General features: G+C 34.8%; 1 protein-coding gene across 1 annotated transcript in view; it reads right to left on the minus strand.

Annotated features, from left to right (window-relative positions):
- Positions 1–9,483, minus strand: part of Cep97 (centrosomal protein 97kDa) — a 66,414-nt gene that overhangs the window by 24,208 nt on the left and 32,723 nt on the right. The window lies entirely within an intron of this gene.

Here is a 9,483-nt window from a genome sequence, read left to right on the forward strand (position 1 = left end):
TTAAGATATGAGAAACCGGTATAATCTGTGTACATTCATTTTCCCCACGCTCAAAAGACGTCTCGCGTCTCAAAGATAATCAGAAATTCTTAATGCTAGGAGACCTTCTGCTAAATTAGATTTCTAGGATCACTTGATATCCCCGTCACACTTGGATTTTCATTGAATTTCAAGTAAATTCATTGTACATACGTACCTATATTAAACAAATAATAATAAGTTCTAGTTCTAATTCGGCTATATATAAGGTCTGTTTTTTGTTTTAACTAAACTTCTTACACTGTTTATCTTTTCTCTTTTTCTCTCTAATGTGGAGTGAAAAGGAGGAAAGATGAACGGTATAAAAAATTCATCACCAAGAACAGATCTGTAGAGTCGGTCGAAATATATCAGAGGTCCTTCCCTTAGGATTAAAACCAAGAGTCTCCTAGAATGAAAATTATCCGGAAAAAATCTAGATTCTTTCCTTGATAAAGAAAAAATCCGATCGTGCGAACAATATGTTAACGTCACATTGTACGTATAAGATAATAATTTACTCTATTGTTATGAAATATATCGTTTATTTCTGTTGCCGCCCTAAGCTTCTATGGATAGATTAATTTCCGTCTTGAATCGAAGAGGCTTGGATCAATCGGTTTCTTGCATTCGGCGAAAGCTGCACTAAATAGATTTATTACAACCGTTGGCTATATTTTACACGACCATTAATCATGCACGACTGCATAGACCGTAGGGGAGCTTCCGTGTTTGGTTCCGCTTTCCGGTAACAAATTGCTAACGTCTTAATTATAAATGAAGTGTACACGTGGCGTCTCGTACATATTTCAGTTAATACTAATTGCAAATCGATTTTTCTTTATCGAGAATTTAGTGGGATGTAGAATCTCTCCATCTATAAATTTTTAATTTTAAACATTCCTGGAAATAAAACTTTAAGTTTTGAAAAAATAAAATCCTTTTAGTGCCACTTTTGCCAGTGTTTCCATAACTGCTGGAAAAAGGCGTAAAAGTTGTCTCAAATTTCATGAAGAGAGGCTGAAGGTAAATACTTGTGTATCAACAAATTTCTTACCTAAGAGCAACATACGAGCAAAAATAATTTATACGGTTGTTTTCGTTCCCGATTACAATAATTAAGTTATAAAGCATAAAAGTACCAACAAACACTCAAATTAAATTACAAAAGTTTAGAAGAAAATGTGTCAGAGCTCGAAAAAACCTCTTCGACAAATACGGACGCATTGTGATCTCACATTATCGTATGTACTATTAAATATATCATAATATTTTTATTTCAATAAAAATTGAGAAAATTCTTATAGAAATTAGCTTTAAACTCGTTTCCAAAAGTGTTATGCCGAAAGAAAAAATTCGCGAAAAATCTACGTTGCTTATTCCAAACAAATTTCTTGAACGCAAGGCTACAAGATTTAGTTCTTTTGAGCTGTTAAACAATGCATAAAACTACGATAACAAAAATGTGAAATTATATATACAATCGTTATCGATCACTATCGCCGTTATAAAACAATATATTTTTGATACCAATCGTAAGATTTGTACTATGCCGAGGAGACGACATTATCGTGACATTTCCTTCGCGGTGACATTTGCAACACCCATTAAATCTGACATTCAAATACAAACAAGCCCCTTACGAATGGATTCTCACAAAGAAAACGTCGAATTAGCGAAGTTTCAGACGCGTCGTAATCATATATTAGGACCGGGGAACATGCTACCGTTTCGTAAACGATCGATGAAGATTTATTCCGAATTGCTAGCTGAAAGTTAACTAAGCCTTAAGAAATTGATCAATCACATTCGAATTTGAGGAAAATAATCGACTGTGATTGGTCAATTTCTTAAGGCTTAGGGCTTAAAACACCTATTGTAGACCCGGATTAAACGTAAAGTCATGAAAAGCTATCGTGTCGATACGTGACGATACGAACGTATAGTTACGTATATACGGTTTTCTCTGCCTTGCTTTACGTCTATGACTACGATAGACGTAAGAGCCTATATTTCGTTCTCTGCCATCAGCCTTAGGACCAAAGCACATAACATGACGTAGCGATATACGACGGTCGTAGTCCCCGACCTGACAGATCAGGATACGCCAAAGCTTGTGCGTTACTTACGTCCACGACTACGATTGTCACACGTGCTTTGGCCCTTACTCTTAAATCGTAAGCAGTAACTGCGCAATTATGGCAACAGTAATGTGTGCCGCCTACAATTCTGCTGCGAATACTTGTTTATATATAATACCCCGAGGTAATACGCAAAAATCTCATTTGTGCAAATTTCACGAATGCAGAAGAAGATACGGGTCGCGGATTGCCGCAAGTAAAATAAGAGGGTACTTTCCGGCGCGCCGTAACATCTTATCTCTCTTAGAAATGGCCGCATTACTTTGCGTCACGCTTTCCTTACCTCTTCATATTTTTCCGGTCTAGTTAATTATCCAGAAGGGGAAAGTGTCGTTTTATAAATTTAACAAATCCGAAAAATGCTGTGACTAAGAGTGTCTTGTAGTGTTGGGACTACCCGAATATCTGAATAATGACGTCATAACATATTCGTGTAATCCATTATTTGAATATTCGAATAAAATCCGAATATTCAAGAAAACTATAAAATTGTTCTAAATGCAGAAGTAGAAAATAATTAATTTAAAAAAAACCACTTATATATTTACTTTTCGGGATTTTAACAATAATTACTGTATGTTAGATTGATTTCTGTTTCGTTCAATATCCGGACTATTCGAATTATATCGAGATCCGAATTATCGAATTTCAAATATTTGGATTATTCCTTCATTATTTTTCTCTTCAAATATCCGGATGTTTGAAAAATAAAATAATTTGGATTATCCGTCCAGCATTAATATCTTGGAAATCGTTACCATTACACAAAGCGATAAATTCTGACATCTTCGTGAAATAACTAATTATTGTATAATAAAATGATATGTTCTCTCCAAGCTGATTTATCATAAATTAATGCACATAATCACAAATGCAATTATGCATAATTGCTAATCCAATGAGATTAGCTGAACAAAATACAATTATTTAGAAATGCATACATGTAATCGTGAAAATAGCTCGATTCGAATTCAAATAATAAACATACAATTGCACATATTAAAACAAAATTGTCCAAATTTAAATAAAATTGGAAGACAATAAGTCTAGGTCTGTCTGTTATAAAATACACACGTATTCTTTTCATCTTCTCTTTTTCTTAGCAATTTCATTCATTTTAAATGCGTAGAAAATGTAGCGTGACTTTAAAAAAAAATAGATATAATTCCAACAGAAGTTCGTTTTTTGTTTTGTTGTTTACGTGACAGATTTCAGATTGTTACAGTGTTTAGGCAGCACGATAAATTCCTCTCGTACAAAATGTAACCTACGTTAGCAACATTCGTGACAGATGTATTCTGAACTATTGATTATCGCTCGTGCGGAAATGCTGCGCGAGTAAATTCGACCGGCCGCGGCGCGGCGTGAAATGATAAATTTTACTCTCGTAAAGTTTCTCGTATCCCTGAAAGAATTGATCGTCGTCGTTATAGCGCAACCCTTTGCAACGATCATAAAATGCGTGCTGCCGACAGTGATCGCTCAATTAACGGGACCAAGATCTTTACGATGGGTAAAGCCTCGATGATTTGCAGCGAAATAACGACCTATTGAAAAATGACCTGTTTGATCGATCCAGGCTTTCTGCTTACAGGCGCGAAATGCTCTTTAGTCTCGCTATCTTATTTCGTGCGAATCTCTTCTCTATGTACGGCATGAATAAGGACAAAAATGAAGAAACGTTAATCCGACACATTCGTTATCGTTATCACGGTAAGCATTAATTATGATGGAAGTAAAAGAATGAACGAGAGAAACGCTTGGCAAAGAAGTACCTATAATCGCTCGCATTATGTTCTAGTGTGCTTAACGATTCCCGTTTTTGCCCGCATTCATCCGCCGTGAACCGTGATCATGCGTGAACGTGTATTACGCCACGTGTTACAACCGTTAAGGAGATTATGGATCCAATCGCGACAAGTTATTGCTGGTAATTAATGGTACGCCAAAGTAGATCGACGATACGTCTTTGCACTAATTACTAATAAGATTACGGACTTGTAAGCTCTCGAAATTGAGGTTCCATATTGCACTTGCCTAAAGATCAATACCGAATGCTCATTAGCCATTAGTGGCCGTATAAATGTTTCGTGCAAATATACATTTTGCATGGCACATTTTGCAATATACATACGGCGCTCCGTCTACTCGCAGATTAAAACACGCATTGCATTTTATCGATCGTTAAAGTTTACGAATATATAAGGAAAATGACGCACTGCAGATGCATGATTTGCATATAAATAAAAGACGTAATCGCGCATTAAACAGACTTTCTGAGACAAATCTTTGTAAATCGTTTCTTCAAGAGTTTGAATATTTTTGTATGACGTTTTACTTTTCGTGGAAGGACGATATTCATTATGTACATTAAGTTGCACAACATTTATTGAAAAATTTACTTTATCAAATTGTGCGATACATGTAGACAATTATTAATATTAAATAAAAATCGTGTCTTTTATACAATATATTAATTTCAGATAAAGTTTCAACAATTATATACGTAGTTAGATAAGTCTGGATATTCTTTTATGATTTAATTTAATGTTACGAAAGAAATATATAGGATAAAACACATATCGAACCTTCCTTTGTACAGTAATATTTTGTACCGAATCCAGTCTTCCGTTAAATCGGCCGTAAAATATGAAATTGATATTAAATGTTAAAAAAGGTGATACATCTGATAAAATAGACACGCAGACAATTAAAAGTTATTCGGAAGCGTCGTTCGGGAGGTCGTTTCGGAAGCGATATCTGTATCAAAACGTTATTTTTCACGTGGTTTGATGATTCTTATGGAGTTCAATATTTCCGTTATATTTTTATGATATATCGTATTCGCGCGATGCGTGTCTGTTATCTCTTTTTGCCTTCCTATCTTCCTCTGAAAATCGACGATCTGATTTATCTGTTTCACCGGTCAAAGTATGATATATAGCAATAAAGTGCGATATAGCAATAAAATGTTATTGATCTTTTGCAGTTCGCGTTTTATTTTTACTTATTCGGCACGATATTTCTATTGCTGGACTCGTACGCAACAAAATTGTCTCCTACGAGAAGTACGTATGGCGTTTGCCATTACCATCAAGTGTATTTACCGGAGGAAGCGATGGCATTGCAGGCACGCGGCAGAGGAATGTCCTATCTCTTGGAAGGCGTCGCGAGACATCGGCGGAAGAACGTGATTCATTTCGTAGTTGGTAAATAGCTCGATAATAACGAAAAGTAACGATAGCATCGCAAGTTGCCTCTCTATACTTCGATATTTTACGTAACTGTCACGTCAACATTGATCTTCGCGTGCTTTCAGACTAAAAGCTGTCCTAAATGGAGTTTAACATTTTTCGGGCTGACGTCAAAAAAATTAGGATGTCCCTCATGCTAAAGCGATTTTTATTATTAATCAATAGAAAAATGGCTTCTTAGCGCAAGGCAAGGTATTTAAATATTAGAACATATAGATATTCCAGACACGTGCGACGGGATTTAGAGCAAACTTCAGATATTATGTAAACGATTAAAGCTGAGCCGCTATTGAGTCAGTTTCTTTCCAATCTTTCCGATCATCTCGAGACTTATTTTTGGAATAATCATGTTATTAAAAAAAAACATATTTCACGTCCTTTGCATTTACCCTATTTTAATAATAAAAAATAAAGTTACGATCAAAAAACAAGATGTAAAGATATCGATTAACTCTCTTAATTGATGCAATATTAATTTTTCCTATTTTCTACTCGCCATTTATAAATTCTATAAAATTATTATTAGGTGCAAGTTTCATTTTGTCTAATAGAATTATAACTTGCAGAAATACGCGGCGAACGGAGAGATAATATTCACGGTTTACCGATGGTCTTGCGGAAATTCTTGGAGTGTATATAATGTTTGCGGACACACGGTTGAAGAAGAAATCCGCTCGAATGCACTGAGCGGTGTAAAGACGAATGGAAAGAACAGTCATGCGTGTCGTATGAGGTTTCTCCGGAGGTTTTAGAATGCCATTTAAACCGACGAGAGACTGGCTCGGGTCTTTTCAAAGGATAAAAGCTGCACGACGAAACGTATTGTCCGACGTGCAAAATCACGATGGCTTACCGCGATAGCTACTTTGATCAACACGCGGACGATAATTTTGTGCCAGAAGTTGAAACTCACCGAAATCTCAACGAGATCACATTTCCATATGACAACGCAATTGTTGAAACCGACGAGTTTAAATTTCGCATGTGTCACAAACAGACGAAAATACTTAATATTAAAACTGTTCGCCGCGACAATGACGCGATACACAAAAGCAAGAAAGTAGCACAGTTTTGAATTTGTTACAGCAAAACTTTATATCAGATCTATGAACAGCGTCTCAGAGATCTTTTTTTTTCTTTTCCAATAAATAAAAAGATAAAACAAAGAGAAATCAGATAAAACTAAAAAATTATTTTTATCTTTTCCACACATTAAGTCTCCATTAATACGGGCCATTGTTGAGCTGAGCGTCTCAGCTTTTAGCCGCGGTAATAAAAGAGCAGTAATTGAGAAGAATGGAACATTTTTTGCGTTGTATAGAGGATTTAATTTACCGAAACCACTTCGGTTTCATTGCTTTTATCTGGCTAAATAGACCTGTAAGCGAACATAATTCATTCCGCGCGAATAGAATTTCTTAGAAATAGGTCACGATGAAAATAAATGGGGCGATTAAAAAACAAATCTGATCTGTGCCTCTCCATAAAGAAGCGACTGGCACTTTGATCTCGAAAGCGCTCTGTTCCTCGAGTTAAAATATCCTTATTACACAATCAATGACATGCTGTATGTATGCATAGGCGGAAAACGCAAAGTGAACCGTCGTCCGAGCAAATTTAGACAGTTTCATAAATTCGCAGCACGCGCGCGTTCACAGCGGCATAAATATCGAAAATTAACATTTCCGCATAATTTACTTCTCTTATTCTCACGGTCGGCGACGTTCCGCGAATTCGCGATGTGTAAACCAGGAATTCGTTTCACGGATCGGGACTCACGTAGCTGTACGCCTAGTTTTGTAAACTTAATCTTAAAATGCATAAACTATGTACGAGACCTGCATGTAATATCTCCCGATATCATTGGGGAAAACATTTGTTTATCTGAGTATTCCGTTGTGAAGCGCGTGACATTAAAATTACAGTACCTTATTTTACTCGGCACATAAAAAAAATTATTTTAAATAAAAAAGAAAGACACAGTCGTACTTCTCTAGCAATTGCTTGAAACCTCGAATAAAATCATATAATGCATACGAATTCTTTTTTCTTCGAGTTTTAGAACCCGTTTTTAAAAATCCTATTTAACTTTTGTAGTATATTTTTAGTTACTACGAGAGTTAGTCATTTTATATATGAGATCGTATCGTATGTAACTCGCGCGGAATATAAACCGTTTTTCTCAAAATATTTATTTAAATGCAAAATATATTATTATTTTGCAAAATAAAGTTGCATTTATTTCAGCAGTTTTAAATAGAAGTTTTATGTAAAGCACCATCGAAAAAATAGTGCAGTATGCAATATATTTATAGTCATAAATATAAACATATATAACACTTAAGCAAAAATAAATGGAAGGATATAATTTCTTTCAATGCGTTTAAAACAGAACATTTCAATAACGATACAATAAAATTAACGTCAAAAGTAATATTCCTGATTGTCGGTCTAAAGCGTAAATAATTGCCAATTATAATTAACAAAAAATGCGTAATTCTCAATTTCAGTTAACTGTTAGTAGGTATACAGTTAGACGTAAATGCATTTTGTATAAAATGTAGGATTCAGAAAATATCACGTGGAGAAATTGCAGAATGTGGGTTACGATAACGTATATAACACGTTTCCATAATTAAAGCGTGCGTCTGATGTACCACGAAAGGGAGTGCTCCGGTTACAAGTACGTCTAATTGTAAGGTATAATCAAATTTGAAAACAGGTCTTGATATATCGTATACCAGTCTAGACTAATCACATTTATACACCGACATAAATTCGCCAAACGGTATGTTCATTAATGATCTGTGATGCGCGCAATGTCGCTCGTCGTTCGCTGCAAATCCAAGTGTGTTATTTTTACACGTATATAAACGTTTAAAAATGACACATTTGACTAAAGTCCCTTTTTAGATGTTCCTTCATATGTTAAATCACGTCATTTAACACGTTTAATCGTATTATCATGTCATTTAGCACGCATGCATGATTGTTACAATAAATGAAACGTTAGTTAAAGGTCGATCTTCTACTAACATGAGAAAAACAAACGTCGACGACCTAAGTCGTCAATAAACAACAATTAGTTTAACTGAAATGTTATCTGGTAAACTCGATATATTGGTGGCGATCATAGCGCAGAAAGATGTGCGCTGCTCTAACGAGCCGAAGATCCGAGTTCAAATCCGACCAAAAATCGTCGGTTTTTATTTGATCGCCACCTCTCGGAAGGGTTAATGACAACCCACCGAAAGTGTAATATCCTCCAGGTTGGAGCGCTAGGGCAAAATTATTGTTATAAAACCAGAAGGCAAGCTTCGGATTTGATAAAGGCCGAACTTCAAAAGGCTATCAATCTTGAGCTGTAGAGCTATTAAAGAAAATGAGAAATTCTATAAATTTCTCGAAAAAAAGGTAACTTCTTCGCTGATGATAAACTATATCATGCTTACCCAGTTCACGTTCTGACAAACCATTTGATGGAAAAATGATAACAAAACTAAACTGATGAAGAAGAGTCATGTACCATTTCGCAAAATTCGCAATAGTTGTTGATGAGCGAATGAGCGCACACTGCAAATCCAAGTGTGTTATTTTTGCACGCATAAATGTTTAAAAATGACACATTTGATAGGTACTAAAGTTCTTTTTACATATTTCTTGCGTTAAATTACGTCGTTTAACACGTTTATTCGTATTAAATTACAAGTTGTTCAGTCGTATTAAATGACATGATTTAAGGCACTGAAAAAATTTTTTTTCATATTTAAAAAGCCTTACTTGAATACTCCTAACAACATATTTACTTAATATAATCACATATTTATTTAGAATTCGATATTTTTACTTAATTTAAATCTAAATAAATTCTAATTCTAAATAAATATGTGATTATATTAAGTAAATATGTTGTTAGGAGTATTCAAGTAAGGCTTTTTAAATATGAAAAAATTTTTTTTCAGTGGGTGAATGTACCAATGCCTGGACAGTCAGTGGATACCTATGTCTGGACACTTTATCATTTTAGTCCTTAAATAAGTACAACGCAAATTAAAATCAAAGATAAAAAT

Source organism: Temnothorax longispinosus, chromosome 8 (genome assembly GCF_030848805.1).
Source record: "Temnothorax longispinosus isolate EJ_2023e chromosome 8, Tlon_JGU_v1, whole genome shotgun sequence".
In the NCBI taxonomy this organism is placed as follows: domain Eukaryota; kingdom Metazoa; phylum Arthropoda; class Insecta; order Hymenoptera; family Formicidae; genus Temnothorax; species Temnothorax longispinosus.